This window comes from Cervus elaphus, chromosome 32 (assembly GCF_910594005.1).
Source record: "Cervus elaphus chromosome 32, mCerEla1.1, whole genome shotgun sequence".
Classification (NCBI taxonomy): Eukaryota; Metazoa; Chordata; class Mammalia; order Artiodactyla; family Cervidae; genus Cervus; species Cervus elaphus.
This window is the reverse complement of record NC_057846.1, coordinates 9,279,904-9,306,860: the sequence shown is the minus strand read 5'-3', so window position 1 is coordinate 9,306,860 and position 26,957 is coordinate 9,279,904. Positions and strand designations below refer to the sequence as shown.

General features: G+C 38.1%; 1 long non-coding RNA gene and 1 pseudogene across 1 annotated transcript in view; one reads left to right on the top strand and one right to left on the bottom strand.

Moving 5' to 3' along the window:
- Positions 1-213: 213 nt before the first annotated feature.
- On the top strand, positions 214-3,166 carry LOC122687732 (annotated as a pseudogene).
- Positions 3,167-5,989: 2,823 nt separating this feature from the next.
- Positions 5,990-26,957, bottom strand: part of LOC122687861 — a 29,936-nt gene continuing 8,968 nt past the window's right edge. The window contains exons 2-3 of the long non-coding RNA XR_006339246.1: positions 19,864-19,866; positions 5,990-6,038 (exon numbers count right to left, since the gene is read on the bottom strand). This is a non-coding gene — a long non-coding RNA (uncharacterized LOC122687861). The remainder of the gene's footprint in view (positions 6,039-19,863; positions 19,867-26,957) is intronic.

Here is a 26,957-nt window from a genome sequence, read left to right as displayed (position 1 = left end):
GAAAAAAAAAAAAGCTTCAATCCAATATCAAAGTACTCTGTTTGTCTGTAGAACACAGAGCATATCGATTTGCTAGGACTGCCATAACTAAGTACCACACGCTGGTTGGCTTAAACCAGAGAGATGGATTTCCTCCCAGTTTGGAGGCTGTGAATTCAAAATCAAAGTGTCAGTAGAGTTGGTTTCATTATGAAGCCTCTCTCTGGCTTGTAGATGGCTGTCATTTCCATGTGTCTGTAAGTACTCTATCCTCTGTGAGTTTCTATGAGCTGATCTCTCTCTCTCTGTCTTTTTTTAATAATAAAAACAGCAGTCATCTTGGGTTTAGACCAACTCATATGAACTCATGACACTTTAATTTCCTCTTTAAAAGCACTATCTTCAAATTCATTCATATTCTGAAGTACTGAAAGCAGAGATTTTGATATATGGATTATGAAGTGAAATGGAAGTCGCTCAGTCGATTCAATGGACTATACAGCCCATGGAATTCTACAGGCCAGAATACTGGAGTGGGTAACCTTTCCCTTCTCCAGAGGCTCTTCCCAACCCAGGGGTTGAATCCAGGTCTCCCACACTGCAGACAGATTCTTTACCACCTGAACCACAAGGGAAGCCTGATATGGATTATGTGTGTGTGTGTGTGTGTGTGTGTGTGTGTTAGTCACTCAGTAGTGTCCGACTCTTTGTGGCCCCATGGACTCTGTCCATAGGATTCTCAAGGCAAGAATACTGGAGTGAATTGCCATTTAAAGGAACACAGTTCAACCCGTAAGACTAAGTAAGGTGGTAACACAATGTGACACTAAGTTACGATATGGTGTGGAAGAAATTGCATTAAGCTAATATTATTGCAAATATAATGTAGTATGAGCATTCATGGCAGACATCAATACTATGGTGCAGATTTCCCAATGTAAGAAGAAAAATATTGAGACTGAAGGTTGCATTCCATGGTAAATCTGCATTGTGCCCAATTGTTATTTCTCCAGAGAACTCATGTATTGAATTATTATCTAAAAAAGTATTTGCTTCACTCTCACTTGTTTGTGCAATCTCTTAGGAAATCAGTATAAACCTACAAATGATATAAATTCTGCCTTCATCATTCCTCAGAAGAGCCATTGTTATTCTTTCTTAAGACAGCTCTTCCCCCATAGGTATATTTCTTTATTCTACATGTATTTATTACTATCAAAAGCCTACTTACTTGTGTAATCATGTATGATACCAAAATTAGACCTAAGATTTATAAATAACTGTGGAAAAAAAAGAAAGGTCAATGAACATAAAAGTGCAGACATTTAGTGAATATAGATGAAGTCTACATAGAAAAGCAAACACATATTTTAGTTATTATTAGTATGAGTGTTTATTTATTTATTTTTATTTCTTGCCAAAACAGAAGTCAACTCTAGCTTTCTCAAGCAAAAATAAACTGTTTTGGAAACGTATGTGGTGTTGTGATCAATGTGCCACCAGAATGCCAGGCATAAAGAAAAAACCCAAGGAGTCTGGAGACCTGTCAGCTCAGACTTAATAGAGTCAGTCTTCCTTTGCACGATCAGTCTGGCCTTTAAAGTACACTGCAATCTATTTAATGGAAATGTATGTTGCATTAAGGCGACCACCTTAAATCACTAATGGACTCATGTAAGATATCCAGGGATGAGCATTTGATTTCTGCATATTCTTCTTTGAACACAGAATCTTGGCCCTCAGATTTCACAGTGAAACCAGAAGTGAGACCAGGAACTGAGAATTTTTATCACTGCCAACTCCATACAGGGGGAAATTCTCTATAAAATAACCTAATGGAAGATTAATGGATGGAGAATTTAAAAGCTGGTCAACTGCCAGAATATAATTATGTATTTATTTTTTTAATTTTTTCCATTTATTTTTATCAGTTGGAGGCTACTTACTTTACAGTATTGTAGTGGTTTTTGCCATACATTGACATGAATCAGCCATGGATTTACATGTGTTCCCCATCTCGATCCCCCCTCCTGCCTCCCTCCCCATCCCATCCCTCTGGGTCTTCCCAGTGCACCAGCCCTGAGCACTTGTCTCATGCATCCAACCTGGGCTGGTGATCTGTTTCACCCTTGATAGTATACTTGTTTCAATGCTGTTCTCTCAGATCATCCCACCCTCAGTTTTTCTACTTTATTGTAATCCAATATAAATGTAAAGGTCAATATCTCACAAAGGAAATTATAAGAAGAAACTTCACATTAGTGACTGAGTTCATTCTCCTTGGACTATCTAGGATCCAGGAATTGCAGATTCTCTTCTTCATGCTGTTTTTCACCATTTATATGGTCACAGTGGCAAGAAATCTTGGCATAATTGTCCTCATCAGGGTCAATGCCTGCCTCCATGCCCCCATGTACTTTTTCCTGAGCCACTTATCTTTTGTGGATCTGTGTTTCTCTTCCATTGTGACTCCAAAGATGTTGGAAATCTTCTTATCAGAGAGGAAAACCATTTCTTATACAGCTTGCATGGTTCAGTGTTACTTTTTTATTGCCTTGCTCCATGTAGAGGTCTACATCTTGGCTGTCATGGCCTTTGATCAGTACATGGCCATTTGCAACCCCCTGCTTTATGGCAGCAGAATGTCTAAGTATGTGTACGTGTGCACATCCCTCATCACGGTCCCTTATGTATATGGAGTGCTCACTGGCCTGATGGAAACCTTGTGGACCTACAACCTAGCCTTCTCTGGTCACAATGAAATTAATCACTTCTACTGTGCTGACCCACAGCTGATTAAGCTGGCTTGTTCTGACACCTATAAAAAAGAATTGTCCATGTTTGTTGTGGCTGGCTTTAACTTCACTTGTTCTCGCTTCATCATTCTCATTTCTTACATCTACATTTTTCCTGCCATGTTGAGGATTCATTCCACAGAAGGTAAGCACAAAGCTTCTCTACCTGGGGCTCCCATCTGACAGTTGTCACTGTCTTCTATACAACTCTTTTCTTCATGTATCTTAGACCCCCTTCAGAAGAGTCTGCAGCAGGGGAAAATGGTGGCTGTGTTGTACACCACAGTGATCCCATGTTGAATCCTGTCATCTACAACCTGGGGAACAAGGATGTGAAAGAAGCTTTGATCAAAGACTTGTTCAGCAGGAAACTGCTTTCTATTAATAGATAAATTCAATGCTACTGTTCTTAAGAATTTTTATTTTCTATAGACAATAACTTCTTCCTATTGCTTCATTCAGTAATTTGTCCAAATACATATCCTTTTCTTAAAGAGATGGGGGAAATTTCCATGGAGAAAATCTTACTAAAATGTATATGAGCATCCATGTCAATAGACAGGAATTTTGAATTCTCCAAGAAGTCTTTGCTTGCCCGGACCCAAAATTAAGAACTTATACATTGAGAAATCAATGTCAGTCAAAAAGCTAATTTATATCTTGGAGGATAAAAAAAATATTAATGTTGGGATAGTATTTTCTTTTTGGAAGGAACTGGTCATTGTTTTAGACTGTCTTTTAATGGGGTGATTTGCTATAAAATGTAGCTGACAACTTTCAAAAAATTATTTCTCCTCAACTTTACTAAATAAGCATGAATTTCTTACCACTGAAAACAAACACTTGAACTTTCAAAGAGGGGAAACTTTCCTCCTCACCTTGCTTGAATTCTTTTGACTGGTCTATAATTAAGTTTACACAGATATATAAAGAGGAGGAAAAAAAAATGCTCATATGTGCAGAAGTCTCATAGGAAGAGACACCCAAAGTGACAAAAGCAAGTTGTTTATGTATCAGTTCCAGACAAAGACAATTATTTGTGAAGATTTTACAAAATAAAGGGACATGTGCTTGGGGTTGAGATCTAATGAAAAAAAATCACGGTTGGTTTACAGTTTTCTTAACTTGAATTCTCTAACTCTAGTGATAAGGATGATTTCTATCTTCCTGGTGTTCAGAGGGTACCCTCACAGGTGAGAGTTATTTTCCACCTTTGAGGAAAAGTGGAGGGCTAGAATGTGTTTTTATTATGTTTTGATAGGTATTTCCCAAGTAAACTTAATTCGAAATAATCAACAAGGCAGCCAAGGTCACTTGCTGTGACCTTTTCTGAGCCTCCATGAACTCAATTAGTCAACAGTAGGTCTCACTTCTTTACACTTACCCATCAGCTCAGTTCTATACCCTTCTTCCATCAGCACTCTCTTTAGCCTGAAGCACAAGAAACATGGTCCTCAGCAAATCACACTTTTTTCCCAAGATCTATCTCTGGCTTTTTTTTTTTCTTGAGACTTTTGTTGGGGGGGAGGGGCAAGATTAATTGGTCAAGTTCAGTGCTACCTAAAAGTCTATGTAAAGAAATATACATAGATATACATAGTTCCCCTGGACTTGAAGCATCCAATTCTAATTTCTCCTACAGGAGCCCTGGATAAGAAAATGGAAACCCATTCCAGTATTTTGCCTGGAGAATTTCACAGACTGAAGGCCCCAGTGAGATATAGTCTATGGGATCACAAGGAGTCAGACATGACTGAGCAACTAACACAAACACACAAAAAGATAAAAAGTGACTTGATAATTAGTTCAGTCTCTCAATCATGTCTGACTCTTTTCAGCTCCATGGACCTCAGCATGCCAGGCTTCCCTGTCAATTACCAACTCCAGGAGCTTGCACAAACTCATGTCCATGGAGTCTGTAATGCCATCCAACCATCTCATCCTCTGTCATCCCCTTCTCCTCCTGCCTCAGTCTTCCCAGAATCAAGGTCTTTTCCAGTGGGTCAGTTCTTCTCATCAGGTGGCCAAAGTATTGGAGTTTCAGTTTCAGCATCAGTCCTTCCAATGAATATTCAGGACTGATTTCCTCTAGGATTAACTGCTTTGATATCCTTGCAGTCCAAGGGACTCTCAAGCATCTTCTACAACACCACAGTTCAAAAGCATCAATTCTTCAGTGCTCAGCTTTCTTGATATTACATGTATCTAAAACTATTATGTCAACCCATATTGCTTAAAACACAGCTATAATAATATAAAATAATTACATAATATATTATATATAATATAATAATAGCAATACTTCACATTTGAATAGCAATTTGCAAACCACACAGTCCTTTATGTTATCTCACTTTATTTCACAGAATATTAAGAGTAGAAAATACTTATTTTCAATGGAAACCCCATGGAACTGAGATTATTTTTCCTGTTTAGAGACAAAGATACTGCAATTCAAATCTCAAAGTGATGAGAGATAGTCCAATCCAGCCCCACCTCTTCCAATCATGTAGACATGGGTTTTATGCATGCTGAGGCCAACAGGTCATCTAAAGGTAACTTGGACTTTAAGTATAATCATCTTATGGAATATGACAGGCCAGTGATAAGGCTCACACAAAGCAAGGAGCTAGAATAGACGTCTCTCATGAAATTAAGATTGTTGTAGGCCTATAACTTCTACAGAGGTATAGGGTCAACAATAATAGCAGCGACAACAAAATCAAAGTAGTTTACTTAGGTTTTGACAAATGGACAAGTTAAAAATAATTTTTATTGAAAATTCAAAAAATAACATGTCATTTTTTTTTTGTCATTTTGGGTTTAGATTTACAGTGCTTTCATCAGCTGTCAAATTCATTTAAAATGAACTTAAGGTGTTCCTAGTTTAAAATAAGCTTTGTGGGAGTGAAAAACCATAAATACAGAAATGAGCTATCAACCACTCATACATGAAGGAACTTCCATAGATAAAGTCCTTGTTCATGCAAATTTCCAGAAAAATGGGGGGAAAAAAAAGAAAGGATACTGTTAACTTCAGATATTAAATTTATATTATGCAAAGTATATATTATTTGAAAGAAATAAAGGTTAACATTAAAGCCATGGGACTATAAAGAGTAAAGTGGACAACTAGAACTTGTGAAGAAACTGTCCAATTAGGACGAAGTACAAGGAAAACAAGAGTTTCCCTGGTGACTCAGAAGGTAAAGAATCTGCTTATAATGCAGGAGACCCAGGTTCAATCCCTGGGTTGGGAAAATCCTCTGGGGAAGAAATGGCAACCCACTCCAGTATTCTTTCCTGGGGAATTCCACAGACAGAAGAGACTAGTGAGCTACAGTCCATAGGATCACAAAGAGTCAGACATGACTGACAGATTAACACTTAACACAAAGAAAATAAAATCCATCAATGAGAACAAACTTGTGACTAAATATACATAAATAAAGACCATATGGAGCAACAGTATAAATTTGGGTAGTTCAAAAGACAGAACTGACTGACTGAAAATAAACAAATTATAAAGAAAGAGGAAGAGATGGTAGCTAAAAGGGTTTTTATTCTGCATTATCGGGATGGGGAATACATGTAACTCCATGGCTGATTCACGTCAATGTATGACAAAACCCACTACAATATTGTAGAGTAATTAGCCTCCAACTAATAAAAATAAATGAAAAAAATAAAAAAAATAAAAAATAAAAAAAAAGCAGAAAAACAAACAAACAAACAAACATTGGATGACTTCAGGATTTATTAAACTTAGTCTGGGTGTTAGAATAACAAGTGGTACCAGTGAAAGACCAAACATAGAGTCTAGTTTGCAAAAAAATTAGAAGGTAGATTAATAGACAATCCAGGTATAGTGTTGTTCATATGCCAAACAATAATCAGCCCATATTTTACAGATCTTTTCCCCCAGATATTTACAGATTGTCAATGGTCACTGAAACAACTGAGACACGTGACGTTACTGTCTCAGATTTGTACTTGGGAGAACCTGAAGCAAAAATCCATTAAATGACTGCCACAGATTACATGTATTAAGTGGCAGAGCTGGAAATATTAATGTGATTTAAGTCTAATTCATTACAGTATGTCAAAATATTGCCCAATTAATTCACAGAAGTGAATGAAAAAAAAAAAAAAAGCAAATCATGAACAGGTTCTCAACAAAGGTATATTCAAAAAACTGAGTAACATGTCACATAACTTCAAATTCAATGGTAATTAGGGAAATGCAGATTAGAACTATAAAATATTTGTACCTAGATGCAAATTTAGCATACAAAAAATTTTTATAAACACCTTGTAATATTAATATTGGTGACACCATGGAACAAAACTACTTAAATAGTGCTAATAGGAATGTAATTCATATAACCAGTTTGTGAAACTATTTGCCAGTTTAAGCAGAATATATACCTAATCTGTAAACCAGCAATTCTATCCAAAATTTTATCAAGCAGAAGTGCATGGATATATTCACATAAAGACAGGAACAACAATGTATTTTGTACTAACCACATCATGAAGCACTCTAGATGTTTCTCAAAAATAGGAAGAATACGTAAGTTTAGGTACAGTCATGTAACGGATACTATGTTGTTGCTATTCAGCCACTCAGTCGTGTCTGACTCTTTGTGACCCCATGGACAGCAGCAGACTAGGCTTCCTTGTCCTTCACTATCTCCTGGAGTTTGCTCAAATTCTTGTCTGTTAAGTTGGTGATGGGTGGCCAAAGTATTGGAGTTTCAGCTTTAGCAACAGTCCTCTCAGTGAATATTCAGGGTTGATTTCCTCTAAGATTGACTGATTTGATCTCCTTGCAGTCCAAAAGACTCTCAAGAGTCGTCTCCAGCACCACAATTTGAAAGTATCAGTCCTTGGGTGCTCAGCCTTCTTTATGGTCCAAATCTCACATCCATACATGACTACTGAAAACAAAACAAAACAAACAAACAAACAAAAAGTCCCACCACAAAAAAAAACATAGATTTGACTATACAGACCTCTGCCAGTCAAGTGATGTCCCTGCTTTTTAATATGCTATCTAGATTTGCCACAGCTTTCTTTCCAAGGAGCAAGCCTCTTTTAATTTCATGGCTGCAGTCACCATCCACAGTGATTTTGGAGCCCAAGAAAATGTAATCTGTCACTGCTTCCAATTTTTCCCCTTCTATTAGCCATGAAGTGGTGGGGCATCCCATGTAGTGCTAGTGGTAAAGAGCCTGCCTACAAATCCAGGAGACATAAAGGATACAAAAGATGCTGGTTCGATCCCTAGGTCAGGAAGATACCTTGGAAGAGGGCATGGCAACCCACTCCAGCATTCTTGCCAGGAAAATCCCCATAGACAGAGAAGCGTGGTGGGCTACAGTCCATGGGGTCTCAAAGAGTTGGACATGACTGAAGTGAGTGAGCATGCATGAACAATGGGACTGATGTCATGATCTTAGTGTTTTGAATACCGAGTTTCAAGCCAGGTTTTTCACTCTCTTCTTTCACCCTAATCAAGATCCTCTTTCGTTCCTCTTCACTTTCTGCCTTTAGAGAGGTATCTGCATATCTGAGTTTGTTGACATTTCCACTAGCAATCTTGATTCCAGCTTGTTATTCATCCAGCTCAGCATTTCTTATGATGTATTCTGCATATGTTAAATAAACAGGTTGACAACATACAGCCTTGACGTACTCCTTTCCCAATTTTGAATCAGTCTGTTATTCCATGTCCGCTTTTAACTGCTGTTTCTTGACTGACCTACAAGTTTCTCAGAAGACAGATAAGGTGGTCTGGTGTCAGGAGCCGGCAAGAGAAACCCCGCCCATGACAAGGTCTGGGTTCAAGGAGCTGGCACACAAAGGTGTCCAGACCTCTGGGGGTTTCTCAGGACCACCCCCACCATCCACTCCCAGGCCTTCGTCCTTTCATCTTCTGATGTTTGGCATTCTTCTATGTTCCCTAAAATCTAGTCTGACTCTTACCTAAAATCCCTCCTTGAAACCTTTGCATGGCAACAACACAGTCCCTGGGGGCACGTGGGTCCCAATAAACAGGCCTATCTATCCCATAATCAAAAGTAGATAGAGTCCCTTACGAGATTGAGAAGATTCCTTAGGGTGTGATCAGGAGGGGATTCATGAGACCTCTGACCCTTAGGATTACATACCAGAACTAAGTCCACCCGGAGCTGAGCTTCCCAATATAAGGTTTGTAGATGGCTTTTCACAGTTGACTAGCTGCTGCCATTAAATTGTTTAAAAGATATGTGTAGGTCTTGACAGTTTTGGAAAGTTATTTATGATGTAACCCATGATTATGCACCTGGTACAATCTTATCATTCCCCCCTCCTTAAACCTCTTTAAAGGATTATTGGTTTTAGGGTATATAAGCACTGATGTAAAAAAAATAAAGTAGTCTTGATTCTGCACTCAACCAAGACTCGACTGGCTTTCTTTTCTTTGCAGACACTGCTCATCTGAAGGGAACCCCTGGACTCCGCCAGAGCTGGACCCCGGCAGTCTGGTTCTCCCATCTCTTTAAGTTTCTCTACAGTTTGTTGTGATATACACGGTCAAAGGTTTTAGTGTAATCAGTGAAACAGAAGTAGTTTTTTTTTTTTTTTTTTGGAACTCCTTTGCTTTCTCCATGATTCAATGAATGCTGGCAATTTGATCTCTACACTTACAGTAATAGGCCAATATCACTGATGAACATAGATGCAAAAATCCTTAACAAAATTCTACCAAACAGAATCCAACAACATATTAAAAAAATCATACACCATGACCAAGTGGGCTTTATCCCAGGATTGCAAGGATTCTTTAATATCCGCAAATCAATCAATGTAATACACCACATTAACAAATTGAAAGATAAAAACCATATGATTATCTCAATAGATGTAGAGAAAGCCTTTGACAAAATTCAACACTCATTTATGATTAAAACTCTCCAGAAAGCAGGAATAGAAGGAACATACCTCAACATATTAAAAGCTATATATGACAAACCCACAGCAAGCATTACCCTCAATGGTGAAAAATTGAAAGCATTTCCCCTGAAATCAGGAACAAGACAAGGGTGCCCACTCTCACCACTACTATTCAACATAGTGTTGGAAGTTTTGGCCACAGCAATCAGAGCAGAAAAAGAAGTAAAAGGAATCCAGATAGGAAAAGAAGAAGTGAAACTCTCACTGTTTGCAGATGACATGATCCTCTACATAGAAAACCCTAAAGACTCTTCCAGAAAATTACTAGAGCTAATCAATGAATATAGTAAAGTTGCAGGATGTAAAATTAACACACAGAAATCCCTTGCATTCCTATATACTAACAATGAAAAAACAGAAAGAGAAATTAAGGAAACAATACCATTCACCATTGCAACAAAAAGAATAAGATACTTAGGAGTATATCTACCTAAAGAAACAAAAGACCTATACATAGAAAACTATAAAACACTGATGAAAGAAATCAAAGAGGACACAAACAGATGGAGAAACATACTATGCTCATGGATTGGAAGAGTCAATATTGTCAAAATGGCTATTCTACCCAAAGCAATCTATAGATTCAATGCAATCCCTATCAAGCTACCAACGGTATTTTTCACAGAACTAGACCAAAGAATTTCACAATTTGTATGGAAATACAAAAAACCTCTAATAGCCAAAGTAATCTTGAGAAAGAAGAATGGAACTGGAGGAATCAACCTGCCTGACTTCAGACTCTACTACAAAGCCACAGTCATCAAGACAGTATGGTACTGGCACAAAGACAGAAATATAGATCAATGGAACAGAATAGAAAGCCAGGAGATAAATCCATGAACCTATGGACACCTTATCTTTGACAAAGTAGGCAAGGATATACAATGGAAAAAAGACAACCTCTTTAACAAGTGGTGCTGGGAAAACTGTTCAACCACTTATAAAAGAATGAAACTAGAACACTTTCTAACACCATACACAAAAATAAACTCAAAATGGGTTAAAGATCTAAATGTAAGACCAGAAACTATAAAACTCCTAGAGGAGAACATAGGCAAAACACTCTCCGACATAAATCACAGCAAGATCCTCTATGACCCACCTCCCAGAATATTGGAAATAAAAGCAAAAATAAACAAATGGGACCTAATGAAACTTAAAAGCTTTTGCACAACAAAGGAAACTATTAGTAAGGTGAAAAGACAGCCCTCAGATTGGGAGAAAATAATAGCAAATGAAGCAACAGACAAAGGATTAATCTCAAAAATATACAAGCAACTCCTGCAGCTCAATTCCAGAAAAACAAATGACCCAATCAAAAAATGGGCCAAAGATCTAAACAGACATTTCTCCAAAGAAGACATACAGATGGCTAACAAACACATGAAAAGATGCTCAACATCACTCATTATCAGAGAAATGCAAATCAAAACCACAATGAGGTACCATTACACGCCAGTCAGGATGGCTGCTATCCAAAAGTCTACAAGCAATAAATGCTGGAGAGGCTGTGGAGAAAAGGGAACCCTCTTACACTGTTGGTGGGAATGCAAGCTAGTACAGCCACTATGGAGAACAGTGTGGAGATCTCTTTAAAAACTGGAAATAGAACTGTCATATGACGCAGCAATCCCACTTCTGGGCATACACACTGAGGAAACCAGATCTGAAAGAGACACGTGCACCCCAATGTTCATCGCAGCACTGTTTATAATAGCCAGGACATGGAAGCAACCTAGATGCCCATCAGCAGATGAATGGATAAGGAAGCTGTGGTACATATACACCATGGAATATTACTCAGCCATTAAAAAGAATTCATTTGAACCAGTTCTAATGAGATGGATGAAACTGGAGCCCATTATACAGAGTGAAGTAAGCCAGAAAGATAAAGAACATTACAGCATGCTAACACATATATATGGAATTTAGAAAGATGGTAACGATAACCCTATATGCAAAACAGAAAAAGAGACACAGAAATACAGAACAGACTTTTGAACTCTGTGGGAGAAGGTGAGGGTGGGATGTTTCAAAAGAACAGCATGTATACTATCTACGGTGAAACAGATCACCAGCCCAGGTGGGATGCATGAGACAAGTGCTCGGGTCTGGTGCACTGGGAAGACCCAGAGGAATCGGGTGGAGAGGGAGGTGGGAGGGGGGATGGGAGGTGGGAGGGGGGATTGGGATGGGGAATACATGTAAATCTATGGCTGATTCATATCAATGTATGACAAAACCCACTGAAATGTTGTGAAGTAATTAGCCTCCAACTAATTTAAAAAAATAAAAAATTAAAAAAAAAAAGAACAATTGCTATTTAGATGTGAGGGCTTTAGGGAGGTGATTAGGTCTTGGAGGCTTTGCTTTGCCCTCATGAACTGAATTAGTGCCTGCGCATGCTTAGTCATGTCCTACTCTGTGACCCCATGGAAATTCATGTTTTGTGCACATTTTGAATGTGTACTATAATGGTTTAAAATATATTAAAAATAATACTCTTCAAAGAAACAAAGCTTCCTTTGAATATGAAAGCAGTCTCTTTGTCTACAGAAGGCAGAGCATATTAGTTTGTGAGGGCTGCTATAACTAAGTACCATAGCCTGGGTGGCTTAAACAAAAGAGACGGATTTCCTTCCAGTTTGGAGGATAGTAACTCAAGATCAAAGTGTTGACAGGGTTGGTTTCATGCTGAAGCTTCTGTCTGGCTTATAGATGGCCATCACCACCTGTGTCTGTCACAGTCTTTCCTGTGTGTACTTTTGTGTCTTAATCTCCTTTTTCAAAAATGGCACCAGTCATCTTGGGTTAGGATGAACTCATCTGAACTCATTACAGTTTAATTTCCTATTTAAAAACTATATCTACAGATTCAGTCATATTCAGAAGCATTGGGAATCAATATTTTGATATTTGGATATTAAAGAAACTGTTAAACCCTTAGCCCAAAGTGAGATGGCCATAAGTTGTGGCACAAAGATATGATAATTGTGTGGAAGATATTACACTAAATTGGATTAAGCAAATATTATGGGTAACATAATATGGTATGAGTATCAATGGAAGACGTCAAATTTATGCTGTGGACTTCCCAAACTATGAAGAAGAATACTGGCACTGAATCTAAAAAAGAAAAACACTAGAAAAGCAGTTGGGTACCATGGCAAATCTTCATTGTATCCAGTTGTTATTTCTCCAGAGAATTCATTTAGTGCAAAATACTATCTAACAAGGTGATTACTTAATACTCACCTATATGTGTAATCTCTTAGGGAAATGTGTCAATTGACAAATAATATAAATTCTGCCTGCATTATTCAGGAGAAGAGCCATGACATTGATATTCTTTCCACAGATGTCTCTTTCTTCATAGGTATGTAGACTTCTATATTATACATTTATTTATTTGTAACCATCAAAATTCTGCTTTCTTATTTATTTTTTTCCATTTATTTTCATTAGTTGGAGGCTAATTACTTTACAATATTATAGTGGTTTTTGACATACATTGACATGAATCAGCCATGGATGTACATGTGTTCCCCACCCCGATTCCCCCTCCTGCCTCCATTTCCATCTCTTCCCTCTGGGTCTTCCCAGTGCACCAGCCCTGAGCACTAGTCTCATGCATCCAACCTGGGCTGTTGATCTGTTTCACCATTGATAGTATACTTGTTTCAATGCTGTTCTCTCTGAACATCCCACCCTCGCCTTCTCCCACAGAGTCCAAAAGTCTGTTCTGTATTTCTGTGTCTATTTTTCTGTTTTGCATATAGGGTTATCATTACCATCTTCCTAAATTCCATACATATGCATTAGTATACTGTATTGGTCTTTATCTTTCTGGCTTACTTCACTCTGTATAATGGGCTCCAGTGTCATCCATCTCATTAGAACTGATTCAAATGAATTCTTTTTAATGGCTGAGTAATATTGCATGGTGTATATGTACCACAGCTTCCTTATCCATTCATCTGCTGATGGGCATCTAGGTTGCTTCCATGTCCTGGCTATTATAAACAGTGCTGCAATGAACATTGGGGTGCACGTGTCTTTTTCAGATCTGGTTTCTTCGCTGTGTATGCCCAGGAGTGGTATTGCTGGGTCATATAGCAGTTCTATTTCCAGCTTTTTAAGGAATCTCCACACTGTTTGCCATAGTGGCTGTACTAGCTTGCATTCCCACCAACAGTGTAAGAGGGTTCCCTTTTCTCCACACCCTCTCCAGCATTTATTGCTTGTAGACTTTTGGATAGCAGCCATTCTGACTGGCGTGTAATGGTACCTCATTGTGGTTTTGATTTACATTTATCTAATAATGAGTGATATTGAGCATCTTTTCATGTGTTTGTTAGCCATCTGTATGTCTTCTTTGGAGAAATGTCTGTTTAGATCTTTGGCCCATTTTTTGATTCAGTCATTTATTTCTCAGGAATTGAGCTGCAAGATTTGCTTGTATATTTTAGAGATTAATCCTTTGTCTGTTTCTTCATTTGCTATTATTTTCTCACAATCTGAGGGCTGTCTTTTCACCTTGCTTATAGTTTCATTTGTTGTGCAAAGCTTTCAAGTTTCATTAGGTCCCATTTGTTTATTTTTGCTTTTATTTCCAATATTCTGAGAGGTGGGTCATAGAAGATCTTGCTGTGATTTATGTTAGAAGAGTGTTTTGCCTATGTTCTCCTCTAGGAATTTTATAGTTTTTAGCCTTACATTTAGATCATTAATCCATTTTGAGTTTATTTTTGTGTATGGTGTTAGAAAGTGTTCTAGTTTCATTCTTGTATAAGTGGTTGAACAGTTTTCCCAGCACCACTTGTTAAAGAGGTTATCTTTTTCCATTGTATATTCTTACCTCCCTTGTCAAAGATAAGGTGTCCGTAGGTACGTGGATTTATCTCTGGGCTTTCTACTTTGTTCCACTGATCTATATTTCTGTCTTTGTGCCAGTACCATACTGTCTTGATGACTGTGGCTTTGTAGTAGAGCCTGACGTCAGGCAGGTTGATTCCTACAGCTCCATTCTTCTATCTCAGGATTGCTTTGGCTATTCGAGGTTTTTTTGTATTTCCATACAAATTGTGAAATTATTTGTTCTAGTTTTCTGAAAAATACCATTGGTAGTTTGACAGGGATTGCATTGAATCTATAAATTGCTTTGGGTAGCATACTCATTTTCACAATATTGATTCTTCCAGTCCATGAACACAGTATATTTCTCCATCTATTTGTGTCCTCTTTGATTTCTATCATCAGTGTTTTATAGTTTTCTATGTATAGGTATAGTTTTGATTTCCATGCTTGTCACGGGTCTGTTAAGATCTTCTTTTCTTCCTGGTTCAGTTTTGGAAAGTTATACTTTTCTAGAAATTTGTCCATTTCTTCCAAGTTGTCCATTTTATTGGCATAGAGATGCTGGTAGTAGTTTCTTATGATCCTTTGTATTTCAGTGTTGTCTGTTGTGATCTCTCCATTTTCATTTCTAATTTTGTTGATTTGGTTCTTCTCCCGTTGTTTCTTAATGAGTCTTCTAACGGTTTGTCAATTTTGTTTATCTTTTCAAAAAACCTGCTTTTAGATTTGTTGATTTATGCTATGGTCTCTTTTGTTTCTTTTGCATTTATTTCTGCCCTAAGTTTTTAAGATTTCTTTCCTTCTACTAACCCTGGGGTTCTTCATTTCTTCCTTCTCTAATTGCTTTAGGTGTACAGCTAGGTTATTTATTTGACTTTTTTCTTGTTTCTTGAGGTAAGCCTGTAATGCTATGAACCTTCCCCTTAGCACTGCTTTTGCAGTGTCCCATAGGTTTTGGGTTGTTGTGTTTTCATTTTCATTCGTTTATATGCATATTTTGATTTCTTTTTTTATTTCTTCTATGATTTGTTGGTTATTCAGAAGCACGTTATTTAGCCTCCATATGTTGGAATTTTTAGTAGTTTTTTTTTTTTTCTCCTGCAATTGAGATTTATTCTTACTGCATTGTGGTCAGAAAAGATGACTGGAATGATTTCAATTCTTTTTTGAATGTCCCAAGGCTAGATTTATGGCCCAGGATGTGATCTATTCTGGACAAGGTTCCGTGTGCACTTGAGAAAAAGGTGAAATTGATTGTCTTGGGGTGAAATGTCTTATAGATATCAATTAGGTCTAGCTGGCCCATTGTGTCATTTAAAGTTTCTGTTTCCTTGTGAATTTTCTGTTTAGTTGATCTATCCATAGGTGTGAGTGGGGTATTAAAGTCTCCCACTCTTATTGTGTTATTGTTAATTTCCACTTTCATACTCGTTCGCATTTGCCTTCCATATTGCAGTGCTCCTATGTTGAGTGAATGTATATTTATAATTGTTATATCTTCTTCTTGGATTAATCCTTTGATCATTATGTAGTGTCTTTCTTTGTCTCTTTTCACAGCCTTTCTTTTAAAGTCTATTTTATCTGATATGAGTATTGCAACTCCTGCTTTCTTTTGGTCTCCGTTTGCATGAAATAATTTTTTCCAGCCCTTCACTTTCAGTCGGTATGTGTCCCTTGTTTTGAGGTGGGTCTCTTGTAGACAGCATATATAGGGGTCTTGTTTTTGTATCCATTCAGCTAGTCTTTGACTTTTGGTTGGGGCATTCAACCCATTTACATTTAAGGTAATTATTGATAGGTATGGTCCCGTTGCCATTTACTTTGCTGTTTTGGGTTCACGTTTATACAGCCTTTCTGTGTTTCCTGTCTAGAGAAGATCCTTTAGCATTTGTTGAAGAGCTGGTTTGGTGGTGCTGAATTCTCTCAGCTTTTCCTTGTCTGTAAAGCTTTTGAATTCTTCTTCATATATGAATGAGATCCTTGCTGGGTACAGTAATCTAGGTTGTAGATTGTTCTCTTTCATTACTTTAAGTATGTCCTGCCATTCCCTTCTGGCCTGAAGAGTTTCTATTGGAAGGTCAACTGTTATCCTTATGGGAATCCCCTTGTGTGTTATTTGTTGTTTCTCCCTTGCTGCTTTTAATATTTGTTCTTTGTGTTTGATCTTTGTTAATTTGATTGATATGTGTCTTGGGGTATTTTGCCTTGGGTTATCCTGTTTGGGACTCTCTGGGTTTCTTGGACCTGTGTAACTATTTCCTTCCCCATTTTAGGGAAGTTTTCAGCTATTATCTCCTCGAGTATTTTTTCATGGCCTTTCTTTTTGTTTTCTTCTTCTGGGACTCCTATGATTTGGATGTTGGGGCATTTCACATTGTCCCAGAGGTCCCTGAGGTTGTCCTCATTTCTTTCAATTATTTTTTCTTTTTTCCTCTCTGCTTCATTTATTTCCACGATTTTATCTTCTACCTCACTTATCCTATCTTTTGTCTCCGTTATTCTACTGTTGGTTCCCTCCAGAGTTTTTGATCTCATTTATTGCATTATTCATTTTTAATTGACTCTTTTACTTCTTCTAGGTCCTTGTTAAACATTTCTTGCATCTTCTCAATCCTTGTCTCCAGGCTATTTATCTGTAACTCCATTTTGTTTTCAAGATTTTAGATCCGTTTTGTTATCATTATTCTAAATTATTTTTCTGGTAGATTCCCTATCTCCTCTTTTGGCTTGGTGGGCACTTTTCATGCACCTTTACCTGTTGGGTATTTCTCTGCCTTTTCATCTTGTTTAGATTGCTGTGTTTGGAGTGGGCTTTCTGTCTTCTGGTGGTCTGTGGTTCCTTTCTATTGTGGAGGTTTCACTCAGTGGGTGGGGTTGGACTATTGGCTTGTCAAGGTTTCTTGGTTATGGAAGCTTGCATCAGTGTTCTGGTGAGTGGAACTGGATTTCTTCTCTCTGGAGTGCAATGCAGTGTCCAGTAGTGAGTTTTGAGATGGGTCTATGTGTTAGGTGTGATTTTGGGCAGCCTCTATGTTGACACTCAGGGCTATGTTCCTGCTTTGCTGGAGAATTTGTGTGGTATGTCTTGCTCTGGAGCTTACTGGCTCTTGGGTGGTTTCAGTGTAGGTATGGAGGCTTTTGGATGATCTCTTATTACTTAATGTTCCCTGTAGTCAGGAGTTCTCTGGTGTTCTCAGGTTTTGGGCTTAAGTCTCCGGCCTCTGGATTTCAGTCTTATTCTTCCAGTAGCCTCAAGACTTCTCCAACTATACAGCACTGATAATAAAACTTCTAGGTTAATGGTGAAAAGATTCTCAACCATGAGGGACACCCAGAGAGGTTCACAGAGTTACATGAAGAAGAGGAGAGGGAGGAAGGGGATAAAGATGAGTAGGAGGATAAAAAGCGGGACGCAAGGGGAGAGAGACAGATCTACGCAGTATTCTGTTCCCTAAGTGTTCTCCATAGCCCAGAACACCCACAGAGATTCACAGAATTGGATTGAGAAGAGAAGGGGGAGGGAGGAAATAGAGGTGATCTGGGGGACAAAAAGCCGAGTCAAAAGGGGGAAAGAATAATCATCACACTCTTGAGTAAAAATGGGTACTGAATATTGGATTCTTAAATGTCCACAATTGATATCAAATACTGAAAAACAAAGATTAAAAATCTAGAGTAGAGGTTAGACTCTTAAAAATACGATATTAAAAACAAAAACACAAAAAATTTAAGAAATATATATGAAGTTCGTTTTAAAAATAGGGTCTTTTTTTTGCAAGGTTATAGTGAAATTAAAATGAAAATTAAGGAGCAATAGAGGAGTAATAGAGGACTTTAACAGAAAACAAAGGAAAAAAAATTTAATTAAAAAATAGTAAAAATATATAAGAATGAAAATGAAAATTAAAGAGTAATAGAGGAGTAATAGGGAATTTTAAAAGAAAATAAAAGAAAAAAAATGAAAAAAAGAATAAAAATTTAATTAAAAAAATAGTAAAAACATATCTAGGAATTTCTCTGGAGCTGTTACAGGCAGTGTGGGTTTGGTTTAGTTTCAGATAGCTCCTTGTTCCAGCTTACACTTCTCAATATTTATAGGCCCCTTCTGGTGTAGTCGGGGTTAACTACAGGGCTTTTAATCTTTTGCACAGGTCACTTCTGAAGTGATTCCCTTTGTTTATTCGGCTTCTGTTTGCCGGTCTTTTCAGTGTCTAATTTCCGCCCTGACACAAGTGGGTGGAGGTGGTCTCTTGTTTGGGTTTGCTTGTTCAGTTGTGCTCTGGGGAGGTAGGGCACTGTAGACAAATATCACTGGCCTGTGTGGGGATCACTCGCAGTGTTCCGGCCACACTGGGTTTGCCCTAGCACACGGTGCATGTGTTTTCCCTGTCTACACTGCTCAGGCTCCAGGCTGCTCTATAGGGAGCGGGCCCTGCGTTGCGTGCGGTTCCAGTTTTCAGGTACTCCACAAAGACGCAGACTCTGTTGGGCCTGCGTTTTGTGCCTTCCAGGGTCGGAGCATCTCAGGCAGCCAGGAGCTTGACGAGTGCAGTCTCCCCGGGTGCGGTGCACCTATTCCCCTCCGCGGCCCCAGCCTCAGTTTCCGGGTGCGCCAGTTGGGTGCGCCTTGTGTCTGTTCTGGGGAGCTGTCTCTAGCCGCGACCCTCCCGGGGGATGTCAACCATCCAGAATCTCAGGAAGTCTTTGGTTCGAAACTGGGAGCCTGTTTGCAGTTTGGTAGGGGGTGCCATCTCTGGGGCCGAGTTTGCCCCTTTCCACTCCCCCCTGCCTCCTACCTCCAGCAGAGGATAGGCCAGTCCGCCGCTGTGTAGCTCATCTCTGGAATTGCTCAGTCCCTTTGTTCTGCAAAAGGCCAGCAGTGTGTTCAGTTAGCATGCTTTTTGCCGGTTAATTCTCTCTCTCTCTCTCTCTCTTGCTATCCCACAGTTTACATTGTTATCTCACGTTAGTTCCCTCTGATTGCCCTCAGGGCATTCAGGCCCGGTCCTTACCCTAAGCAATGCCACCCGCTCCTCTCCGTTCAGCCCCCACTTGCTGGTGGCGGATGTGAGCGTCTGGGTTACTTTTCTGCTGGGAGTTGCTTTTATGTATGTAATTTGTGGGTTTTATTTATTTTTCCTCCCAGTTAGGTTGCCCTCTGAGATTTGAAAACTTCCCCCAGACCAGCCCATTACAGGGTTTCCTGGTGTTTGGAAACTTCCTCTATTACAACTCCCTTCCCAGGATGGGTCTCCATTCCCAGCTCTTTTGTCTCTCATTTTATCTTTTTTTATTCTGTCCTACCTCCTTTCAAAGACAATGGGCTGCTTTTCTGGACACCTGATGTCCTCTGCTAGCGATCAGAAGTTGTTTTGTGCAATTTGCTCAGCATTCAAATGTTCTTTCGATGAATTTGTGGGGGAGAAAGTGGTCTCCCCATCCTATTCCTCCACCATCTTAGCTCCTCCTCCCTGCTTTCTTATTTAGACAATCATGTGCAGTACCAAAACTAGATTTATGATTTATGATTCATAAATGACAAGATAGAAAAAGGAAATACCAATGATCAGAAAAGTGTGGATATATACTATTTTAGGTACTGTTACTTATAAAATTCATTGAGTAATTTAGGTGGATGATAAGGAAATTGAAATATATTAAATGCCATTCTCTGAGATTCTTTACTTAATAACTAATAGCTACCATTATTGAGAACTAGCCAGTTGATGGGTGTACAGTGTCAGAAATGACTACATCCACACATACACACAGACATGTATGTAGAACAATATTTTCTGTGTTGCATACTTTCTGTTGTATAATCCTCAAAATAACACTATCCATATAAGGAATCCATTTTGAGTAGGAAAAAAAAATGATGAAGCCAAGAAAAATTTAGAAACATTGTGCAGACTGCTTGGATCAAAATTGCTAAAGCCAGGATGAGAATTCAACAAGCTGACTTCATAGCTCGTGTTTTCACAAGTAAATTCTCCTCAGTTCAGCTAAGTCTCTCAGTCATTTCCGACTCTTTGTGATCCCATGAACCTCAGCATGCCAGGCCTCTCTGTCCATCACCAATTCCCAGAGTACACTCAAACTCATATACATTGAGTCAGTGATGCCATCCAATCATCTCATCCTCTTTTGTCCAATTCTCCTCTCGCCTTCCATCTTTCCAGCTTAAGGGTCTTTTCCAATGAGTCAGCTCTTTGCTTGAGGTGGCCAAAGTATTGAGCTTCAGCATCATTCCTTCCAATGAATATTCAGGACCGATTTCCTTTAGGATGTACTGGTTGGATCTCCTTGCAGTCCAAGGGACTCTCAAGAGTCTTCTCCAACACCATAATTCAAATGCATCAATTCTTTGACACTCAGCTTTCTTCACAGTCCAACTCTCACATCCATACAGGACCACTGGAAAAAAACATAGCTTTGACTAGACAGACCATTGTTGGCAAAGTAATGTCTCTGCTTTTAAATATGCTGTCTAGGTTGGTCATAACTTTGCTTCTAAGGAGTAAGTGTCTTTTAATTTCATGGCTGCAGTCACCATCTGCAGTGATTTTGGAGCCCCCTAAAAACAAAGTCAGCCACTTTTTCCCCATCTATTTCCCAAGAAGTGATGGGACTTGATGCCATGATCTTAGTTGAGCATTAAGCCAACTTTCCCCCTCTCCTCTTTCACGTTCATCAAGAGGCTCTTTAGTTCTTCTTCACTTTCTGCCATAAGGGTGGTGTCATCTGCATATCTGAGGTTATTGATATTTCTCCTAGCAATCTTGATTCCAGCTTGTGCTTCATCCAGCCCAGCATTTCTCATGACGTACTCTGCATAGAAGTTAAATAAGCAGGGTGACAATATAGAGCCTTGATGTACTCTTTTTCCTATTTGGAACCAGTCTGTTGTTCCATGTTCAGTTCTGTTTCTTTCTGACCTGCATACAGGTTTCTTAAAAGGCAGGTCAGGTGGTCTGGTATTTCCATCTCTTTAAGAATTGTCCACAATTTACTGTCATCCACAGAGTCAAAGGCATTGGCATAGTCAAGAAAGCAGAAGTAGATGTTTTTCTGGAACTCTCTTGCTTTTTTGATGATCCATTGGATGTTGTCAATTTGATCTCTGATTCCTCTACCTTTTTAAAATCCAGGTTGAACATATGGAAGTACAAGATTCATGTACTGTTGAAGCCTGGCTTGGAGGATTTTGAGCATTACTTTGCCAGTGTGTGAGAGGAGTGCAACTGTGTGGTAGTTTGAACATTCTTTGGCATTGCCTTTCTTTGGGACTGGAGTGAAATTGACTTTTCCAGTCCTGTGGCCCCTGCTGAGTTTTCCAGATTTGCTGCTATATTGAGTGCAGCACTTTCACAGCATTATCTTTGAGGATTTGAAGTAGCTCAACTGGAATGCCGTTGCCTCCACTAGCTTTGTTCATAGTGATGCTTCCTAAGGCCCACTTGACTTTGCATTCCAGAAAGTCTGGCTCTAGGTGAGTGATCGCAACATAATGATTATCTGGGTCGTGAAGATCCTTTTTGTACAGTTCTTCTGTGTATTCTCACCACCTCTTCTTAATATCTTCTTTTTCTGTTAGGTCCATACCATTTCTGTCCTTTATTGAGCCCATCTTTGCGTGAAATGTTCCCTTGGTATCTCTGATTTTCTTGAAGAGATCTCTAGTCTTTACCATTCTATTATTTTTCTCTATTTCTTTTCAGTGATCACTGCAGAAGCCTTTCTTATCTCCCCTTGCTATTCTTTGGAACTCTGCATTCAGATGGGCATATCTTTCCTTTTCTCTTTTGCCTTTTTGTTTCTCTTCTTTTCACAGCTATTTGTAAGGCCTTGTCAGACAACCATTTTGCTTTTTTGCACTTCTTTTTCTTGGGTATCTTCTGGATCCCTTTCTCCTGTAATATGTCATGAACCTCCGTTCATAGTTCTTCAGGCACTGTGTCTATCATATCTAATCCCCTGACTCTATTTGTCACTTCCCCTGTATGACTGTAAGGGATTTGACTTAGGTCACACCTGAATAGTCTAGTGGTTTCCCTGCTTCAATTTAAGTCTGAATTTAGCAAGTGAATTTGGCAATTGGATTTGGATAATCTTTGTTACCTCTTTTGTTTTTTCAAAAGTGAACCACTTTCTCTACTCTTTTCAGCGTTGTTTCAGTATTGCATGAAGGATGATAATGTCAAGGTCATTGGTTAAGTCATGTTCCTGGTTTTAGCTTCCAATATTCAAACTAATTTATGGGTGACCTTGAACTGCTCATTTTGTGTCATTCATCCAGTTAATTTTTAGGATATAGTATCTGATCTCCAAGATCACTTCCAGCTCATAATTTCCCAAATCTGGATTCATCCAGTGAAGTTCAAGTAATTTTGCCATTTGCAGGGAATTCAAGATGGGTTTGTAACATACTTTAAAAAAATGGATCTCATTCATACATTTATTTATATATCTATCAACTTTGTTATATTTAAGCGTCTCTAGTATAAAATGTATTTAACCTTCACTCTCTTCCTTGCTCTCTCCCTCTTTAGCACACACACATACAGACACACTCCCACACACAATGCTTTCTTGTTTTAAATTTCCTTTTTCTCTAGGGAGTGCAAGTTAAGTTATAATAACGTGGTGCTGATGAGTTTGCCTGATGCAGTTTCTACATAAAAGGGGAGAAGGAACTAAGGAATCTGGGGTCCTTGGGCACTGAAGAATACAGAGGAAAACTTTGCCGGATTATTATTCTGTCCATGACTTTCCAGCAAAGTTAAGATAGTACAAATCAGAGTTTATGAAAAAATTTGGTTTCCATTCAGATTCTTTAATCCACTAGCTATCTTTAATAGCTAGGGAAACACCAACAACACTGGGGTGGATAGCCATTCCTTTCTCCAGAGGATCTTCAGGACCCAGGAATCAAACCTGGGTCTCTTGCATTGCAGGAAGACTCTTTTCCATCTGAGCCACCAGGGAAGCCCCTACTATCTATATTTTGTGGAAAAACTGAAACTCAGAATTATTTTACATATACTCTTTTTTTTTTTTTTACCCTTCAACACAGAGATGATATTGATCACAATCACAAATAGGTGGTGAGATCATACTTGTAAACTGTAAATAGGTGAAACTACATAGGTCATTTCAATTTTTTGACTGCTTCATCAGAGACAGGCGTTGTGCTAAGAATTTCCCAGTGATATCTGTGATGCTCACACCTCACTGTGACACAGCTGTTTCCTTTTTCTACAGGTGAGCTTTGAAACTGAGAATCCTTATTATTCCGAGGACAGGTAGCTAATTATGGTGCAGAGTTAATATTTTATTTCTGATCGAGTTGACATGGAAGTTGATGCTCTACTGACTCCCAAAAGAGCCTACGTTAACTGATAAATTGTTTTACTACAGTTAACTTCTCCACCAATGACCACTACTTGTACTCATTCTCCCTAGATACTTCCATGTGATCCGTACTTTTGAGGCACCTGGGGTCTCTTAAACAGCCATGAGATGCACAGGGTGTGCATTGCTGTGATTGCCCTGGAATATAATGATTACTAGAACTAAAGCAAAATAGAAAAGAAAGTGACTGAGCAACATTGTATAATGCAAACCAAGGATTTGCCTGAGGTGCAAGGTTTTCCTGAGGTGCAAGGTGTTTTCCTGAGGCCAATATTATACCATGTGAAGATGGGAGAGATTATACCGTGATATTAAGGATACTGGTCACATAATGTTATCAGAAGACATTTTTCTGATTAACCCTTCTTAACTTCTCTTACTCCTGTGATGTTTCTATAATTTTAATTATAATTTGCTTCATCATTATCCAGATAGTTCCTTGGGGATATGCTCTAAATGTGTGCAGTGTTCAAAATTCTATTATAAATAGTGAGGAATTATCATTTTTTTTGTTCTTGTTGTTGCTGCTGAAGGTAAGTCTGCAAATTTTATACTCTGCAATAGAGATTAATTATCTTTTATTTTTATCCCTTTTTTTGAAGAGACTAAGACCTTACTTGTGGACCTATTTGTTATCACAATGTTTTATTGTCTGGAATTATATACTTGGGAAATATTACTATTTATATTAATAGTTGATGTAAAAATTCATAAGAATATCTTGCTACCTTAGGGACTTACTGGAATTTTTGCTCTTCAGGTTTTGCCTTTTATGTCTTCTCTACAAAGATTATTGATTTTCACATTGTGTTTTTAAATGTATCTGAGTGAAACAGAGGGTATTGCATCATTGGGAATGATTGTTATTGTTCAGTCACTAAATTGTGTCCTACTCTTTGCCATCCCATGGACTGCAGCTTGCCATGCTTCCCTGTCTTTCACTATATAACACAAATAATTATACCTTTGTTGTAATGTGTGTGTGTGTGTGTGTGTGTGTACAATTCCTGAAAAGTTAATGAGAGTGATTTTTTTAGTTTGTAAATTATACATTCTATATGTTTAATTGCTTTAAAAGATGATGCACAGTTTTATAATAAAGTGGTTCTCTGTGAAAAGTTAATTCAGTCATCTGACCCTAGCACTATAGGATCACCTAACGTTGAGAGGCATAGATAATAGTGGTCCAAGTGTTTTTCAGGCTTTAGGTCAATGCCAAGCTCTTCTGGTTCATCAAGCATGAATTATCAAACGGATAACTTTTTCTATTTTTTGGACAATAATCAAACTGAATTTTAAATGTAGAGAAATAGAATATTAGAAAAAGCTATCAAAGAGGCAGCAGTGATATAAGGTTATTAAGAATGTACCCCTAGAGTCCAATTAATTGGTTTGCATTTCCGTCTGGCCAATTTGCAGATGTCTGATCCAAGGAAAGCCTATTAGTCTCTCAGTGCTTCAGTTTTCTAATTTTTTTTTTTTTCGAAAGATACACTAATTAGAATCTCCTTCATGGGACCTTTGCTTATAAAAGATTGTGTAAGGGTTCAACAAAAGTTAGCTATTCTCTTACCTTAAAGCTGAGACTGTTGCCACTAGAAAAAAAAAAAACATTTAACAGCAATTTTATTAGTTATGGACACAGTAATGCATTCTATAAAGCTGATCTGGAGATCAGGATGCTTAAAAACTGTGTGTGATTATCTCTGAATGTCTACAATATATAATAACTAATGTAGTCAGTTTGAAGTGTTCTAAAATGAATGAGACACAATCTACTATCACAGAGCTAATGATTATGAAAAGTGGAAGAAAATCTATTTGTCACACAGGGAGGAAAATTGGAGAAGTAGTATTACTTTATGTTTCTTAGGTGCCTTGATGATTTTTTATATATTTTATATTTAGTTGCTGTTGTTCAGTCACTAAGTTGCATTTGGCTATTTGAGACTTCATGGACTGCAGCATGCCAGGTTCCTCTGTCCTTCACTATCTCCCAGAGTTTCCTAATACTCATGTCCATTGAGTTGGTGATGCTATCTAACCATCTCATCCTCTTATAATTAGTTGTACCAATAATCCAAATCAAACTCTGTTAATTAGATAATTATGGGTTCACCAAGGAGAGTTAAGAGTTTTTATATATGAAAATTCTTGGTCTTAGCTCTATCTCCCAGTCAAAATCTTCAACTCAAATCTGGCTTAGTATATCCACACTTAGCAGCTAGAAGATCTACGGTCATGAAAATATAAGGTACAGGTGAACCCAGACAAGAACTGAAATATGAGTACCTATGTTATGTGACCAAATCATTTTCTCTATGGTGCATTTAATTCCCATATGAATGATTTCAGGAGTAGGAAAATAGTTCACAGATATCAATAAAATTCCAAATTGTTAGTTGCTACCCTCTTCCAACAACACAAGAGAAGACTTTACACATGGACATCACCAGAAGATCAATACCGAAATCAGATTGATTATATTCTTTGCAGCCAACGATGGAGAAGCTCTATCGGTCAGGAAAAACAAGACTGGGAGCTGACTGTGGCTCAAATCATGAACTCCTTATTGCCAAATTCAGACTTAAAATAAAGAAAGTGGGAAAAAAAAAAATAAAAAAAAAATACAGAAAGTGGGGAAAACCACTAGACCATTCAGGTATGACCTAAATCAAATCCCTTATGATTATACAGTGGAAGTGAGAAATAGGTTTAAGGGACTAGATATGATAGACAAGGGTGCTTGAAGAACTATGGACAGAGGTTCATGACATTGTAAAGGAGACAGGGATCAAGACCATCCCCATGGAAGGGCTGGAAAAAAATATTTCATGCAAATGGAGACTAAAAGAAAGCAGAGTCGCAATACTCATATCAGATAAAATAGACTTTAAAATAAAGGCTGTGAAA